Source organism: Mya arenaria, chromosome 12 (assembly GCF_026914265.1).
Source record: "Mya arenaria isolate MELC-2E11 chromosome 12, ASM2691426v1".
NCBI classification, from domain to species: domain Eukaryota; kingdom Metazoa; phylum Mollusca; class Bivalvia; order Myida; family Myidae; genus Mya; species Mya arenaria.
In genome coordinates this window covers 29837708-29858052 of record NC_069133.1, presented here as the reverse complement: position 1 = coordinate 29858052, position 20345 = coordinate 29837708, and the positions used below count along the sequence as shown (strand labels likewise).

At 37.2% G+C, this 20345-nt stretch overlaps 1 protein-coding gene across 1 annotated transcript in view; it reads right to left on the bottom strand.

Moving 5' to 3' along the window:
- The window catches only part of LOC128211409 (tyramine receptor 1-like), a 314491-nt gene extending 294838 nt beyond the window's left edge, over positions 1–19653 (bottom strand). Inside the window, exon 1 of the mRNA XM_052916167.1 lies at positions 19069–19653. The gene's annotated coding sequence lies outside the window, so the exon portion shown is untranslated. The remainder of the gene's footprint in view (positions 1–19068) is intronic.
- Positions 19654–20345: the final 692 nt, after the last annotated feature.

The following is a 20345-nucleotide window of genomic DNA, read 5'->3' as shown; positions in this document are numbered from 1 at the left end:
TAATAGCGGCAAAAAGGTTAGCGCAGTGTGGCTTTAGACATGATTAACGAATAATGTGCAGATCAGAACGGTTCATGATGTCTCGAAAAGCAGTACAATAATTATACAAGACTACGAGGCTAGCTTAGGCTAAGCTAACGGCACATTGAGTTGAAAAGTTGTTCAGAACTGTACGCTTAACGACTTTTTAGACAGTAAATACATATAAAAATGCAACATTTTCAAGCGATTCAATTGTTCCACTAATCTTTAGTCCATAGGTAATGATGAAAAGTGCTCAATCCTATGTTGTTTTAATAACAAATGTTTTAATAACAAATGTTTTAATAACTAAGTCATGGCTTCGCAATTACGACCAAAGTATCTTGTTATAAACTCGAAATTAATATATATATATATAAACGGCTATTTATTTATTATGTTCTTTACGTTCTTTGCCTTTCTAAATCAAACGAGTCTCAATAGGAAATAATAGACAAAGGTGTACTGGGCATCGTTTTGATATTGTTCACGAAAAGGAGGGGGTGGCTTCATCTAACGTGACATGAATATGAGCAGGTATATCTCGGGATTTGTGCCGGAAAGTATCGAATCACTTGTTAGAGTACTATCGTTTGGCGCCTTTAACCTCACAATATATTTGGCTTTCAGACAATCTGGGATATGACATTCTTAATTCAAAAGGGACCCAAAGTTCTGACACTATCTTGATGTAAAGAGTAATTGCATTTATTACTGGAAGAGAAATTTACCAGACACAAAATATAGATCCCCATTTGGAGGCGATGTGTGGCCAGATGACATTTGTTAACGGAATGGTTTGTAATACGTTACTAGGTAACGAGGTTATAAGTTTCATTTTAGCCTGCAGTTATCCGTTATTCAAAATGAGCGGTGTCATTAATAATACTTATAAAATGACTCATTAACTAGCACGTAAAAGCGAGAATTCTGGAGGCGAGAAACCTGATACGTTACATCAAGCAAGTATACTAAAAGGTCCTGAAAACAATACACATTTATACATTCCTCTACCAACATGTTGGCTATAATTTGATTTAAACTATTCAAACGACTGAACATTTCCAACATGGCGTGATTGATGATGTGTTGCCCACAGAATATATTAGTCAGATATGGCTGGAAACCTTTATTCAGAAATACGACTATTATACTGAATGTTGTTAAGGTAGCACTAAAACCTGCATAACATATCATATTCGCTGTACGTCCATGTATGTTTGGCATATATATATGGTATATCTATTGTTTGGTATTTGAGTCTACGTCTACGGTTGTCAATTACAGTAATACTCAGATTTGTTTCTGGATGTGGTCCATTGCATGATAAGAATAGTAGATCCTGTACTGTTTTATAAGAGATATATCACTTAAATAGAAAGCTATATTATGACAACTCATATCCTTTCATGACGAAAACATGGACATTATGTGATCCAATGAGTTAACCCGACAACCATTCCATGTTTTAATCTATCATTATTATTTGGACAATTCAGTGATTGTAAACTAGAAAGAGAATGTTCATCTTACACAGACCTGCAACTCATCACAGCTCACTTTGTCTTCGTAACACGTGTTTATTTGTGAAATCGTAGAACTGTTTGCAGGAACACTATAACTGACGTACCTTTTTACGTTATACTTTAATCGTTTTCCATCAGACATTGTAGAGCTCGTATGATGTCGTATAAAGTCTGATTTTATATGTAGATAGTCTCTCATTTTTGGCCCGTAAAATGACAGAAGAAATGAAACTTACTTATTTTCTGATTTATTGTTTGATTTATTGGACGCAGGCGACGGAATATATTGTTCAGTTATTTTTCTAGAATAAACAAGATATGCCGATATGCTATAAGGGCTGGGAACGAACATTTTCACTATTAAACTTATACTTGTCCACAACCGTTCGTTAAATGTGTCCGGAACAATACGTTAAACCTCTCCAGAACTATACGTTAAAACTGTCCAGAACTATACGTTAAAACTGTCCAGAACTTTACGTTAAAACTGTCCAGAACTATACGTTAAACCTGTCAAAAACTATACGTAAAACCTGCGCAGAACTTTACGTTAAACCTGTCCAGAACTTTACGTTAAACCTGTCCAGAACCATACGTTATACCTGTCCAGAACTGTACGTTAAACCTGTTTGAAACTATACGTTAGACCTGTCCAGAACTATACGTAAAACCTGTCCAGAACTATACTTTAAACCTGTCCCAAACAACACACGTAGATCATGTCATGAACTGTACGTTCATCTTGTCCCAAACAACATACGTAGTTCATGTAATGAACTTTACGTTAAACCTGTCTGAAACTACGTATTTCATGTAATGAACTGTACGTTAATCTGTCGGAAACTACGTAGATCATGTCATGAACTTTACGTTCAACCTGTCCCAAACAACGTACGTAGATCATGTCATGAACTTTACGTTCATCTTGTCCCAAACAACATACGTAGTTCATGTAATGAACTGTACGTTAAACCTGTCTGAAACTACGTATTTCATGTAATGAACTGTACGTTAAATCTGTCGGAAACTACGTAGATCATGTCATGAACTTTACGTTAAACCTGTCCAAAACAACACACGTAGATCATGTCATGAACTTTACGTTCATCCTGTCCCAAACAACATACGTAGTTCATGTAATGAATTGTACGTTAAACCTGTCTGAAACTACGTATTTCATGTAATGAACTGTACGTTAAACCTGTCTGAAACTACGTAGATCATGTCATGAACTTTACGTTCAACCTGTCCCAAACAACGTACGTAGATCATGTCATGAACTTTACGTTCAACCTGTCCCAAACAACGTACGTAGATCATGTCATGAACTGTACGTTCAACCTGTCCCAAACAACATACGTAGATCATGTCATGAACTGTACGTTCAACCTGTCCCAAACAACATACGTAGATCATGTCATGAACTGTACGTTCAACTTGTCCCAAACAACATATTTGATCATGTCATGAACTGTACGTTCAACTTGTCCCAAACAACATACGTAGATCATGTCATGAACTGTACGTTCAGCCTGTCCCAAACAACAGATTTATATGACAGCTTTTCTCATAACTTTATGTCATGATAACTTGTATGTCATGATTCTGTGTTTTTTTGTTCATGCTAGAGTCCATATCTTAAATGAGTATCTATTTGTGATTTAATACAATAAATGGCTTGTCACTAAGAACAAAATATAAAGTATAAAAAATAAAAAGATATACAGACGTTTCTTGCATCTAGATTTGCATTTGTAGTGCACATTTTTCCGTTGGTGTACACATAATTACATCAGCCCAGCAATACCGGTTGTTTCTGGCAAAAAAAAACATTATCTGGAACGTAAATCACTATGTGCACATTCACTTGTAAAACCAATATTAACTAAAACTACAAATTGCTCATTCCTGGCAATCCAAACAAAATTAATGCCACAATAACAACAATTTGTTGATACTTGTTTACAATCCTTGGATAGCCTAATAATGTTAGACATTTGAAATGTATTCCCTTCCCGCGTTTCTTTGATCTCATATTCGAGCAAGACCTTTAAGTGAGTTATTGCTTAATGAGCTTCATATCGCAATTCTGAAATAAAAATAACCATATCGGAAGACATTAAACATGATCGAAATGTCTTTGACATGTCATCGTCTTTTAATTGAAGTTTTAATGTCCATGCTTAGCATTGTTCTTCGTTAGAAAGTGTACCATCCTCGTGTTAGTAGAGATTTCTTTCTTCTCTTGAAAGAGTGAAGCTGTATTCTAGGAGAAAATCTCACAAATATTTACGTAGTTGAACAAAAACAACAATCATGTTTGTACTGTTAGTTGATAGTGTCAAACAATATCATTCAGGCTTTCTAGGATAAACCCCCTCTGGCTTTAATTTCTTTATTTGTGTGACAATTTTCTATCGATTACTAAACCACTCTTTTAACTCCATGATTTTATAGTTAACTAAATTGATCAACTACAACATAATATATGAAACATTCTTCTGAGCGATTTTAACTTTATATTCTAACTATCTGGCTATTGTTTTAAATGTTTATCGAGCCGTCTTTTATTTAACGGTCAAAGAAGGTTTCGACAGTGTTTTTCTATATTGCGGTGGAGTTAAACTGTCGAACCAGAATTTTAAGTAAAGTCGTAAAATGAGTTCGCAGTTTTCGGCAAAACAAATGTTGCCATTTTTATTCAGTCGATATTATTATCAAATGTATTGATCGCGGATTGGCAATTTAAAGTCAACGTCGGTTGCCAATCTTTTATTTCGGTAACCAATAATAGGATCCAATGAATCTACTCGCTTCAAATTTTAGAATAACATTACATGGCATCTGTGCCTCCTCTCATGTCATTCACGTTCTGGTAGCTGGTCAAGCAAATAGCCAAATGAAAAATCAATACTCGGATATAAATATATATTTATATAATACAATGCAACTCCTTTAACTCTGCGTATCCTTTATAAACTTATTAAATATACGCCGTGATCAAGTCCTTACGCTTGGAAGTTCCCGACACTGGACAAGTCATAACGCTTGAACGTTCCCAACACTGGTCAAGTCATTACGATTGAACGTTCCCAACACTTGGCGCAAACGCTAGAACGTTCCCAACACTGGACAAGTGTTAACGACTGGTCAAGTCATAACGCTTAAACGTTCCCAGCACTGGTCAAGCGCAAGCGCTAGAACGTTCACAACACTGGACAAGTGCTTACGCTTGAACGTTCCCAACACTGGTCAAGCGCAAACGCTAGAACGTTCACAACACTGGTCAAGTGCTTACGCTTGAATGTTCCCAACACTAGTCAAGCGCAAACGCTAGAACGTTCCCAACACTGGACAAGTGTTAACGATTGAACGTTCCAAGAACTAGTCAAGTGATTACGCTTGAACGTTCCCAGCACTGGTCAAGTGCTTACACTTGAACGTTCCCAACATTGGTCAAGTGATTACGCTTGAACGTTCCCAGCACTGGTCAAGTGCTTACGCTTGAACGTTACCATCACTGGTCAAATCCTTACGCTTGAACATTCCCTACACTGGACAAGTGCTTACGCTTGAACGTTCACAACACTGGTCAAGTCATAACGCTTCAACGTTCTTCACACTGGTCAAGTCCTTACGCTTGAACGTTCTCATCACTGGTCAAGTCCTTACGCTTCAACGTTCTTAACACTAGTCAAGCGCTTACGCTAGAACGTTCCAAACACTGGTCAAGTCCTTACGCTTGAACGGTACCAATACTTTTCAAGTCTTTACGCTTGAAAATTCCCAACACTGGTCAAGTCCTTACACTTGAACATTCCCAGCACTGGTCAAGTCCTTACACTTGAACATTCCCAGCACTGGCGAATTCCTTACGATTGAACGTTCCCATCACTGGTCAAGTGCTGACTCTTGAACATTTTCAACACTGGCCAAGTCCTTACGCTTGAACGTTATCAACACTGGTCAAGTCAAAACGCTTGAACGTTTCCAACACTGGTCAAGTCATAACGCTTGAACGTTCCCAACACTGGTCAAGTCCTTACGCTAGAACGTTCCCAACAATAGTCAAGTCCTTACGCTTGAACGTTTCCAACACTGGTCAGGTGTTTACGCGTGAACTTTTCAACACTGGCCAAGTCCTTACGCTTGAACGTTCCCAACATTGGTCAAGTGCTTGCACTCGAACGTTTTCAACACTGGCCAAAACGTTATCAACACTAGTCAAGTCCTTACGCTAGAACGTTCCCAACACTGGCCAAGTCCTTACGCTTGACCGTTTTCAAGACTGGTCAAGTCATAACGCTTGAATGTTCCCAACACTGGTCAAGTCCTTACGATTGAACGTTCCCAACACTAGTCAAGTCCTTACGCTTGAACGTTCCCAACACTGGCCAAGTCCTTACGCTTGAACGTTCTCAACACTGGTCAAGTCCTTACGCTTGAACGTTTTCAACACTGGTCAAGTCCTTTCGCTTGAACGTTCCCAACACTGGCCAAAAGCTTACGCTTGAACGTCCCCAGCACTGGCCAAGTCCTTACGCTTGAACGCTCCCAAAACTGGCCAAGTCCTTACGCTTGAACGTTCCCAACACTGGCCAAGTCCTTACGCTTGTACGTTCCCAAATCTGGCCGAGTCCTTACGCTTGTACGTTCCCAAAACTGGCCAAGACCTTGCGCTTGAACGTTCCCAACACTGGTCAAGTCCTTACGCTTGAACGTTCCCAACACTGGTCAAGTCCTTACACTTGAACGTTCCCAACACTGGTCAAAACCTAACGCTTGAACGTTCCTAACAATGGCCAAGTCCTTACGCTTGAACGTTTTCAACACTGGCCTAGTCATAACGCTTGAACGTTCCCAATACTGGTCAAGTCCTTACGCTTGGACGTTCACAACACTGGTCAAGTCATAACGCTTCAGCATTCTTAACACTGGTCAAGAAATTACGATAGAACGTTACAAACACTGGTCAAGTCCTTACGCTTGAACGGTACCAATACTTTTCAAGTCTTAACGCTTGAAAAATCCCAACACTGGTCAAGTCCTTACGCTTGATCATTCCCAGCACAGGTCAAATGCTTACGCTTGAACGTTTTCAACACTGGCCAAGTCCTTACGATCAAACATTCCCAACACTGGTCAAGTACTTACGCTTGAACGTTCCCAACACTGGTCAAGTGCTTACGCTTGAACGTTTTCAACACTGGCCAAGTCCTTACGCTAGAACGTTCCCAACACTGGTCAAGTGCTTACGCTTGAACGTTTTCAACATTGGCCAAGTCCTTACGCTTGAACGTTTTCAACACTGGCCAAGTCCTTACGCTTGAACGTTATCAGCACTTGTCAAGTCAAAACGCTTGAACGTTTCCAACACTGGTCAAGTCACAACGCTTGAACGTTCCCAACACTGGTCAAGTCCTTACGCTTGAACGTTTCCAACAATAGTCAAGTCCTTACGCTTGAACGTTTCTAACACTGGTCAAGTCCTTACGCTAGAACGTTCCCAACAATAGTCAAGTCCTTACGCTTGAACGTTCTCAACACTGGTCAAGCCATTACGCTAGAACGTTCCCAACACTAGTCAAGTCAAAACGCTTGAACGTTCCCAACACTGGCCAAGTCCTTACGCTTGAACGTTTTCAACACTGGTCAAGTCATAACGCTTGAACGTTCCCAACACTGGATAAGTGCTTACGCTTGAACGTTCCAACCACTGGCCAAGTCCTTACGCTTGAACGTTCCCAACACTGGTCAAGTGATTACGCTTGAACGTTCTCAACACTAGTCAAGTCCTTACGCTTGAACGTTTTCAACACTCGTCAAGTCCTTTCGCTTGAACGTTCCCAACCCTGGCCAAGCGCTTACGCTTAAACGTTCTCAACACTGGCCTAGTCCTTCCGCTTAAACGTTCCCAACACTGGCAAAGTCCTAACGTTTGTACGTTCCCAACACTGGTGAAGTCCTTACGCTTGGACGTTCAAAGCTCTGGTTAGGCTCTTACGCTAGAACGTTCCCAACCCTGATCAAGTCCTGACGCTTGGACGTTCCCAGCACTGGTCAAGCGCTTACGCTTGAATGTTCCCTACACTGGTCAAGTCCTTACATTTGAACATTTCCATCCCTGAACACCATGATGCCTTAAATGCTTGAAACTGGGAATGGGAGACTGGAGGCGGTCAGACGGAATACATCAAAAGTAAAATCAATGCAAGTGTGTCTATCACGTCTACTTCCTTGCATGCAGTCAAAATGTGTGAACAATCAGCAGAAACAGAAATCATGAAAGTGCACAATGTAACATAATACCCGAAGGTGGAAGCACCAGACGCTTTGTGACAAGTGTTATACGCCTCAATGATTGGGACGTAATCGGTTGTAAGGATGTACCAGGTTAGTGCGTTAGAACTTTACATTTCACATCAAGGGACACGCTTGATGGGAACATACATTCTGAGATTTGGATATCTTTCATATGTGCTCAATGCTTAACTTTTAATATGGGGTATGACATAAGTGTAGATAGTAAATTTATCTATGAAAACAACAGCTAATGATACAACATGATCGTAAATTGAAATAAGATGGTTGAATAATAATAATCATGATGCGAACAGCGATTTATAAAAATACTATTGTTTTCTGAAAACATGAAAATATAAGGCAAAAACCCCTACGGAAAAAGACTTAACGTTGAAAATGGACTATTCCAACTGGTTAGAACCGTCCAATGTCGTCACGTTATATCGTGAGTATAAATACAGCAAACCAGCGAGTTTGCTTCATTCTTGTGCTGGCTTCTGCGAGAGAAACAACTTGATCAGACAAGGTGTAATATATCTATTATCTCTAATAGGGGTTAAACACTATTTGTCCTAGCATCAAATATGCATGTTAATTCCTTAGGGGTTCATACCGAACTATCTATATTTAACATAGATATAAATATGGTATAAACTGTGAACCCGAGAGTATTAAATAGAAAAGCGCCTCCTTAACAATAGAAGTCATGAAAGTAAACTGAAAAGTCATTACCATACATTGATATAATATAATTAGTACAGTTTTAAATGGAAAGCTAGGGATATCGAAAAAGTAAGATGTACGTCTATGAAAACTGTAAATATTCTAATCTTTGTTGATTTAACATTGATTGAACGATATATTTTCACTATCCAATCATTTTAAATAATCAGTAGTGCAAATTATTTGGCAAAGTAGCCAACGAGGAAAATCTTATATATAACAATTTGAATGTTAGCCTCGGCACGTTACACTCTAAAGAACACTCACCCAAACCGAGATTGCTATTTTATACCATTTTGTCATTTCCAAAGGTCACCCATCTAGACGTCATTGCATTTTTTGTTTGTTGCTCGACATTAAACTATTTCACATCTTAATGTGCGTGAAGTTTGCACCGCGGCCACGATGTTAGCATCACCGGAACTTACCATAACATATGTATAAGTGATAAGATGCTTTGGTTCATTCAATGGTAAAACGGTCAATATATATATATAATTATATATCATTAATATGATCACTGTTATATATGTATGGCCTGGGGTTTACGGAATGCTAGGTGACTTTCAGACATCAAGTCTGCTACTTTTAACTCGTTTTTATTACGATTTGCATTCTTGCCCTTGAGATGAGAAAGGGGATTACGCACACCAATACCACGGGGTTGCCGAGGCTTTGCCTTAGGTCATGGCACAAACAATTGGTCTGCGCTTTTAGGCAGACTTGAGTATTTGGGTACATTTAGGCGGATAACATTTGGGTACATTTAGGCGGATAACCTAGGCCTGTTCTGTCTAACGATCTAAAGAAAGGGTTATATCACAAAGGGACCAACGGGATTGACACAGACTTTTGTTGTTCTTTCTACTCTTATATGCAGACGATATTAATTTAGCTAAATCAGCAGAAGAATTGCGAATATTAATATATTAGATTTTTTTTGTAACAAGTGGAATATTTAAAGGTTAATAATGCAAAACTAAGATTCTGGGTTTAGGGTGAAGATTACCTTAAAATCTTCAATCAGGGATCATAATTGGAGGCTGTCAATACATTCACATATTTAGGTATAATCTACATATCAGGGTGGATAACTTACGCCTGCCACCAAAACGTTGTCTTGTCAAAGCACATTTGGCAATTTTTAAATAAGGAAAATAATTATATTTTAAACAAATTCACTTATATAACTCCTTAACATAAACTGGAACTTTTCGACAAACTTATTAGACCTATTTTATCATATGGTTAAGAGGTTTGGGGATTTTCAAAATATGACAAATAAGACAAAATTTCATTTTTGATCGAATGCAGCATATAAACAAATATTCTATCAAAGGTTCCATTCAAAATCCCACAACAATAGTAACAACAGTAAATACTAAGTGTATGTCCGACATTGAATTAAACTTAAACTTACATTATTTAAAACGACAAATGAATATATTTTCAACAGAACTAATTGTTGTTGTTGCTGTTGTTGTTGCTGTTGTTGTTAGTTTTTAAAATGAATTGCATTGCAACTATAAATAACACATTCAAAAGATCGGTCGTACGATACGCCACATTACCGTTGCCATGCTATATATATTTTATTCGACAACGTATTTGTAACTGTACGTAATCATAAAATAAAAAATTAAGTGGAATTTCAGTTAATAATATCGTGCAAAACACGACTGAAAGAACAAACAGATGCATTATAAAAACATTAATTGTTAAACGTTAGAATAAGCATAAGATTTAGTATCCGAGAAACAGTTTTATCGTACTTCAATTCAATGCTCCTGTCCGGTCAAGCACGGTAAAGCCGAAATACTTTGCTGCTGTCCCAGAATGTTAACCAGCATTTGTTGCTGTCGTCCGCTCTTAGACGGTACACCAGCGTGTATTGCTGCTGTCCGCTCCACGAAGGTACACCAGCGTGTATTGCTGCCGTCCGGTCTTAGACGGTACACCAGCGTGTATTGCTGCCGTCCGCACTACGACGGTACACCAGCGTGTATTGCTGCCGTCCGCTCTAAGACAGTACACCAGCGTGTATTGCTGTCGTCCGCTCCGAGACCGCTCCACGACGGTACACCAGCGTGTTTTGCTGTCGTCGTCTCCACGACGGTACACCAGCGTGTATTGCTGTCGTCCGCTCTAAGACGGTACACCTGCCTGTATTGCTGCCGTCCGCTCCGAGACGGAACATACATTGCAAAACAGCTGATTTGAAAGTATCGTTAACATATGTATAGCACCAACTCATACTCTCCCATCACAGGTATTGGAAATCTGCAACTAGAATTCTACATACAACATACATTTATATAACGCAGAAGACAAATAATGCGTAGAAGCCAACCCTGTCGCTGTAGCTTAAGGCGGACTGTTGCTCACTTTGTTTTAACAAAGTTATGGTCTGTTTTTAAAATAGAGTACTTTCCCAAAGACATGGGGATTTCGTTGAATCCCTCCTTATGCAGTTTTTTGAATGTTTTATATAAAAGAATACAAGAGGTCGTGGAAAGAAACGTGCACGTGTATGTGTAACTTTGCCCCTCGTGCTACGAGAGGGCTGCGAACACCACAGCTCGTCTGTTCTTGTTTTTCTGTCGAACAAGGGGTCTTGATAAAAAATATATTAAAGCCAGAGTTGTGTATGTTGCGTTACCCAGTACATTGCACATTGTCTCTGGCATCTTGCTATACATATGCACATTGTCTCTGGCATCTTGCTATACCCAGTACATATGCACATTGTCTGGCATCTTGCTATACATATACACATTGTCTCTGGCATCTTGCTATACCCAGTACATATGCACATTGTCTGGCATCTTGCTATACATATGCACATTGTATCTGGCATCTTGCTATACCCAGTACATATGCACATTGTCTGGCATCTTGCTATACATATACACATTGTCTCTGGCATCTTGCTATAAATATGCACATTGTCTCTGGCATCTTGCTATACATATGCACATTGTCTCTGGCATCTTGCTATACATATGCACATTGTCTATGGCATCTTGCTATACATATGCACATTGTCTCTGGCATCTTGCTATACATATGCACATTGTCTATGGCATCTTGCTATACATATACACATTGTCTCTGGCATCTTGCTATAAATATGCACATTGTCTCTGGCATCTTGCTATACATATGCACATTGTCTCTGGCATCTTGCTATACATATGCACATTGTCTATGGCATATTGCTATACATATGCACATTGTCTCTGGCATCTTGCTATAAATATGCACATTGTCTGGCATCTTGCTATACATGTGCACATTGTCTCTGTAATCTTGCTATACATATGCACATTGTCTCTGGCATCTTGCTATACATATGCACATTGTCTCTGGCATCTTGCTATACATATGCACATTGTCTGGCATCTTGCTATACATATGCACATTGTCTCTGTAATCTTGCTATACATATGCACATTGTCTCTGGCATCTTGCTATACATATGCACATTGTCTCTGGCATCTTGCTATACATATACATATGCACATTGTCTCTGGCATCTTGCTATACATATGCACATTGTCTCTGGCATTTTGCTATACATATGCACTTGTCTCTGGCATCATAAACACAGCTTCGTCTTTAACGGTTTTTGAGTTATGATCAAGGTCAAAGTTTTGGTACAACGACGACAACGACGCCAATGATATGACACAAGCTCAAAAATGTCTTCGTAACACAGACGTGCTATAAAACTGTTAAGAGGTCGTTTGTGAAATCCATATTTTGACGTAAGGCTAAGAATGCATTGCTACTCGCTTATTGCGATTCTGTCTATGTTAGTTCAGCGTACTGGTGTTGAAAGACTTGCTGATAACAAATGGTGTGATGCCATTGAAAATATTCAAGCACACGGTTTTGCACCGTAAATAAGGTCTGTACAACCTGCTTAGAATTCGCATTTAATTGCTCACAATCATTGGGCCAACCTGCATGTAAGCAATGGCTACGATGTATCAAGGGGGATATAAAAATAACGCGAATGCCAACAGGACTGTAGAAATTGCAGTCACAAAACACTAAAGTAAGAATTTCTTAAGGTCTGTTTCACGAGAGACCTGTAATTCGCCTTTATCACGTATAGAATAGGGCATGAAACGGCCAATGCCTGTCATTCAGTGGTTATATTGCTCCCGAGTCCAGTGAAAGGCAAGTGTTTACCGCGTTTTCATTGCCGTAGGAAGCCAAGGAGAAACATAAAAGATCTGCAGTCGCTGTATTGATTTGCCTCCTTTGGAAAGAAAGGCCAAGTTTAATCAACGAAAAATGTCAGGATCTGACATCCAAGTATCGTTTGTTACCCCCAAACAAGCAAAGTGCCTATACAAACATACCGGCCTCTGACATCCAGGCATCGTTTGCTGACACCAAACCAGCAAACTGCCTAGACAACAATTCCAGCCTCTTATTTTAAAGAAGTACCCTTTTTTACCATGCATTTAACATGAAAATAGACCTTCGGTCGTTAACCTCGAAATAATGGTAAACAAAGCAAATATATATCATGTTTCTTCGGTGTAGTGGCACATACAAACTTGCCGAACGTAAAATCTGTGTAGTGGCTTTGATAGCAGTATTAGAAGCGGAAGCTTTTTAAAAATTGAGTTCGTACGATCATTTTCTCTCCATTTGCTTCAACACACTTCAAATGATATGTAAACATTATAAACAAAGGAACCCCAAAACATGTTCACAATATCGTTAAACAATTGGTTTTGATGAATTAGAAAAATGTAGAAAAATTAATAGGGTTGGGGGAAAGGGCTAACTATATTCATTACAATAGAGGGAAGTCATTTGTTTAAGTGAAGATTGTATGGAGGCCTCGTTGTTGGGTGCAGAATAACCAATTGTCTTAAAATAATACGAGATCTGTGGTGTGGAAATTTATCTGATGTGTCGGGAAGAAGACAGTTTGATTCATTGTAGAGGGATTATTTGTATGAATAGTGGGGTTTTCCGAATTGTCCAGACGATAGTTAAAGCCTTATTCATCTTGATGTATTGGTATCACTTTCCATTGGATATCAATTGTCCGTTCAAAAAACGAAAACTTTGTCGGGTCGAAATGCTGTAAGAGGCAGATTCTAAGTATCTTCCATGGGTCTAAATGTCCCAACACGAATGCAGGACATTTTCCAAACGAGGGTTGTGGTACATATATCTTCCATGACGGCACATGCTAGCGTTTTTTCTCCCATTCCGTTTTCTGGGAAAATAAATATTTTGCTCGAACTCAAACGGGAGACTAAACACTGGTCATGGAGATACATTAACTTTAAGGTTTCTAAAAGAAAGGAATGAAGAATGTCACAAATCTTGTTTGATTTAAAATCAATCGAATCGAGAAAACTGATATAATTTGTTGTCTTGAAGATTCGTGGAAGTATAGTTAAGAACCACAGTTCGCAACTTGGTACTCAAACAATATCGTACCGGTCTACAGTAAATAATTTGTAAGTTTAATATTTATATCAATAATTAAACTTCATACTTAAGTGACTTAAATGTTGTTACTTTATTCAATTCCTTTAAATAACATGTAGACTGAATTTGAATAATAAATCAGAAATGTTTCAGTTAATTATATCCGACTTACATAATAAATAAAATAATAATAAATAAATTATTCAGTAGAAGTTTTCCTACAGTAATATTAATACTTGAAGTTGGGCAACGTGGAACCAAATGACAATCGATAGAACCTTATTTTGAAAGAAAATAACCAAAATACAATTCTTAAATGGCAGCAAATAACTTATATCAACGTTCAATTACAACAGAGAGGTTAACTAACACTTATATACTCGCATTTTCAGCAGGTACACACCTTCTCTACAAATAATTGCCTAAGTATATTAGTTGGAAAATGTACTTCCAGTCGATACATTTATAAAACAAAGGAGATATATCGTACAAAAGACGGGTGTGTGACAACGCTCTGCAGAATGTAGCTCAAATCTGAGCGGCAACACAGGACAATATTGGTCAATGTAAATATTAGCAAATCAGTCGCAGGCTGTATTTCCTTTATTCATACATAAAAATAAACGTCTATCTTTATTTTCATTATTTTATATCTGTCGTTCACGAATGTCAGATGTGTCACAGATGGACCACCATAATTTGATATCTACACCGGAAACACGGAGCCACCTCAAGGCGAAAGCGACATTAATACAATGAACAGCCTCGAAAATCTAATATAAATCGAAAGAATAAGATTATGCGCCATATTGAGCAACTGGGAGGTTGAAAAGACGGCAATACACAATCAGAATGTGAGAAAGGATAATTCAATAATACGGTTCGGGTCAGTGTCAAGACAAAAGACCGCGGGTAAAGTAGATACAGAAGAAATCAGTTTAAATTGGGAAAATGTAATAACATTTTTTTTTCTCATTAAAGCTAAAAGCACATTATCCGTTTGGTACAAAGTCAACATAGTCCAAATGTGTTCCCGAATATGTCATTTGTTGAATGTTCATTAACTTGCAGAGAGAATTTCAACGATTTTGATTCTCTGAAACATACAAACAAAAACTAACTAATCCGTGCATAAACACAAATTGTTCATGTATGAATATTGACATACATCCGCAAAAAAACAGGCAAAATATGTACCTAGCATGTATTTTTCAGGTAGCAATCCATTATGTAGCTGTAACTTATACCTCTTTGTAACATTCACTGCAGGTGAACTATCGAGGCATTCAACTGACTTAAAAAGGACTGTGTAACGCTTACTGTATGTGCCGCGTCTCTGGGCCTCGCCGCTGATTTTTTTTACATTTGTTTTATGATGCGTTACTTAATTTCAAACTGGTAAATGTAAATATGCTTAATTAGTCGGCACCAGAAGGGCGCCGACTATATTTGATATTACTTTAGAAACATTCTAACTTAGGGACTAGTTCATAAATTGCAGAACAATGCTTTCAATAGTTTCCAGGTTGCATGATAAAATATGAAGTTTAGTATGTTTTATAAAACTTTACACTTTAATTGATAATGAAACCTTAAATTATAATAGCCCTGCTTATCATTTAGTCGGCGCCCTTCTGGCGCCGACTTATAATGTCCTTCGAGCATATGTACACTCAACATAAAAATATATATAATCATTGAAATAATAACCATTTTTGGTTATCTGCATGCACGTTTTTCTTATAATTTCATTGCGCCGACTTGATGCTATGCATCAACTTTTTTCTTGTATTATAATGTTTGTTTGCTTACAAATACATCGCACGATAATGATTTCAAGAAGTCATTCTTAATTCTATCACACTATTTTCTCCCTAAACAACTTTATCAGATGTTTAATTTGGAAGCTATTCTATTCCAAAAATATTAAATAATTAGACGTTTCCAAATATCAATATTAGTAAACTTTTCATTTATGATTTTTTTTAGTTTGCTGTATCTATAAGATACAAGATACAAGAATATACACGATACAAGATACAATAATCTTTATGTAAAGTCGGGTCTATGATAACAAGAAACATTAGCTCAATGAGTTATTTTCCGACATGAATAACAATTGGTATATTCATGTAATTACAATCATAACGAGTACGAATGGAGCAAACATATTGGCAGTAAAACATAGCTACCAGCAGTCTCCGAAGAGACGGGAAATAAGATGAGCTTGTACACATTTTGTTAATATCGTTGATTCAGGTTGTCAATCATGGTGTTTTGCTCTGTATTGTTGGTGGCAGTTTTCTTTATTTATCCTGAAAACGGCTGGTAAAATATGAAATTTTAAAGTTACGTTTTGACGTCGGACACACAAAATACATAGGCAGTTTGAGCAATCCAACCCCATAATATTAATTGAAAGCACTTGTAGATGCAACTCTACCAACGCCCCTAGCTATTCTGTTTTCTGTAAGGCACTGTAAAAAACATTTAATTTGAATGTTATATGAAGTTGATAACAGGACATCATATCTACAATAGATCATCATAAAAACCGTAAATCGTGTGTTGCTCTTTTTTACGTCAAAAGTTTGAAATCTGATTTTATTTTCAGGACTTTCCGTATTTTTCTTATGCAAGTTCATATGTACCAAAACAATTAATTATCAAAGTTTGAAAATGCAAACGTGAAAGTTGTTTTTTTAACAAATATTATAACTGTTCAAAGAAAAAGCATTATGTATTATGTGAACTAGTATACAGTACCGAGTTTCTCTACTGGTATTTGAATAAGTGTTCTTTGTTTTTGGGGTGTTCGTACGAGAGCTTAAGTCACCTCGAGTTGAAGATCGCAGAGAGTCTTTATCAAAGAGCTTTGATTGTGCATAAAGGTTCTGATTACTAACCATATTTGTCATTATTATTTATCATGTGGAAAACCAGATAATCAGATTCATAATTGAGAATACATTTTAACCAAAGTTAATATTCATAAATGCAGTAAGTGTTGACAAGGGACTAGTTGAATTATAAATACATAAAACAACACAGAACAACAAAGCGGTACGTACACGTCCTTCCAGCAGTAGAGGCATATTGCCACACAATAATAAGATCTGGTTTGCACTTCACGTAGTCAAACATCTAACGTATGTACCAAAGTGGTGTACCAAAGAGAGCGTAATTGTTTTCTTGTTTTTGCAATAGTAGGTTTTTCAAATATTGTTGAGGTTCGTTAGAAGCAATGTTACTACTCTTGCAGCTGATTCTATGAACAAGGTATACTTAGCTTCTATACAAACCGGCGTACAATGTGTGTTTGTCATTTTCTGTAACATTATATTGCAAAACGTACTTTTCCGAATTTTGCAAGTGACAGACGCAGCAATAATGCGATGAAATACCTGTGTACACTTTATTATGTCTCATTAGTTCTTGACTATTTTGCTAAAACTTACAAATACTAAAATAGTACGGTTCAAATCAAATAATTTCTTTGTAAAACAATGTACACGTTTGAATAATATCTTGAATGTACTATCGTTTAAAACAATTGTCATATTAAACAGTTCGAGTTCAAAGTTCATTGTGTCCAATCAGCCAGAACCTTGTTGCCAGTGTCTTATCGTTCATACTGTATGTATTACTACAAACTACTTGTATGTCTTCCAATGGACATAGAGGGTTGAGAAAATACATTGAAAGGTCGCTTTCCTGCATCGGAAACATGCGTTCTATGTAATATCAGTGATGCAGAACATGCGTTTCAAGAAAGGTAAGGATCTTATTTTGCTCTTTGCGCCAGCTATATGTTTTGGCTTCCGGTCTCACAGGGTATGTGTGTAATCAATGAACAGCAATGTCGGTTGGTCGCAAACTACACATTTTAAACATGTGCTGCAAACGATGAAATTGAACAACACTAATTTAATTTGTAAGAAATAAAAACTAAATGCGGTATTTGAGTTCGTTTCTAAATTTAAATATCAATGAAAACAATCAGATTTCTCATATTTTTTACTATACAGAGATATTGTTGTACGGATGTAAAGGAAATATATCCTTAAAAGTTCAAAATCTGCTTGAATCTGATTCGGTATTGCTGATGTTAGAACAAATTAACCATTGCGAATACCAATCTTATAGTATGACTAGTTAGAGGAGAAGACGCTTCCTTGGAAAGGACGAATGCTTACGAAAATGACCATCAACACACACATGATTTGTATTTATTATTGTTGAAGTACATAAGTCACACTTTTTTGGTATTCTTGTTATTATTTTCAATGCGAAATGCAATGGATTTTTTATTGATTTTTCAATGTTAAAGTAAATTTTTATAATGTAAATGGTATTTACATTTATTTTAATGTTTACATGTCTTAACTATAAACCAGTACACGAACAAATGTGATTTAACGTCAATGAAAACATTAAATTGACATATTTATATATTTATGAATGAAAATACACTACTTCGTTCAGGTTACAATTAAGCCTGAAAAAGCCTATTCGGTTTCTTTGAAATGCGCTATTTGTCCAATTTAATGTTTTAAATGTCGTTCTTGTTTCCTCTGTTCAAGATCTGACAGAATGATTCTTAAACAAAGATACCAACACTGTTCAAGATAAATGCAGAAATGGTAGTATTGTCGACAAATGATTGATTAGATAGAAAAGAAATTTATGATATTATGCTTCGGTAGATATTCAGCTCGCAACCATATGTTGCATTTTCCAGGAAGCTTTATATTCGATTCATTTTAAGACTGTGTATGTCAGTATTTCATTACCATAGCTGATTTACATGGTAAGCTGTTTTATGAGTTATTCAATGGAATGATCAGTAATCACGATAGGAATGTCGCTCGTATATTAAGCAAAGACAAGTCGGCTTTTTTGTTGCCATGTCGGATTTATAAATAAAGCATCATAAACTTATCACAAAAAAATAAAAATAAACTGTTCAGAAAAACGCCATAATTATGTAACAAACTAAAACATTATCAAATAATGTAACTTCTGGACTTACCTTTAATTATTCAATTTCAATTCATGCAAAGAACTGGTTCTCATCAGAAATATTCCTCGTAACCTTCTATTTCTTTGCTATAAATGGAGAGCCTTTCTCAGTATTTCATAATTATCACAGAGACTAAATGTAGAAATATGGGTGAAAGATGCAATGTGTCTCCCTAGCACACACTTCCATCCAGAGTGTAACTAGGTTTGTATTCAGGGACGACAGAAAATCACAAAAATAAGATCAAGATGCCTTCCCCTGATACTTTGTTGGATTCAATAAATTCTCTTTTGTAATAATTTTCTGGTGATAAAAACCTTGTTTTTGCACAACTGTCACAAAACAAATTTTCTCCGAATTAAAGGAAGCACTAAAATTCCATTCTCGTTATTATCCAAAACTAAAGTCGTAAATGCATTCACAAACACCCACTCCACAGATGTGCATAGTATATTAAGTCCTAACAGTTACACGACTAGCCTTGAACTGCAGCAGTCGCCTAAACGTCATATAAAATCAACACACCGCAAAATAAACCCCCAAAAAGATTATGTAACAAGTGACTAGGTGATGAAGCGATCACACATTCTTAGAAGCAATCTATGAAAGTATAGAGAAAGCAAATAAACCAGTTGGCGCAAACTTTGTCTTATAGCGTACTCAATCAATACAGCGTCAATTCACTTGCCGTTGGATTCTGACCGATCTCTTCCGATCTAAAGCGTAAATTAATCTAATTTTTAACTGTGCTTCTATACAGTTGGATTAATGAGGAAAAAGGAGGCAATTCCAGTGATCAATAAGTACCCCTGCTTGGAAAAACTGTTGGAAATGGTGGCTGTGATTGCTATAACAACTAATGTGGTCTGAAATGGTTGGTGGGAGTGGCGTAAATACTGATATGACCTTAAATGGTGGGTGTGATTGCCCAAACTGTCGCCGTCTGAAATTGTTGGTGGGAGTGTCGTAAATACTAATGAGGTCTGAAATAGTCTATGTTTGTCGTAAATACTGATGTGACCTAGATGGTGGGTGTGACTGCCATAAACACTGATGTGGCCTATATGGGGTGGGGGCCATAAATACTAGTGTAACCTGAAAAAGGGGAGGAGATGCCATTATGTGGCTTAAAACGGGCGGTGTAGTCCCCAAGCATACTCATGGGGCCTAAATTGGTACTGCCATCATTTTATGTGGCCTGATGTTCCTGCAGATGGGGTGAGTGTAGGTTGTCGAATACACAAAAATATAATGAATTCATTTTGGATTTGCCTGTAAAGCATGTT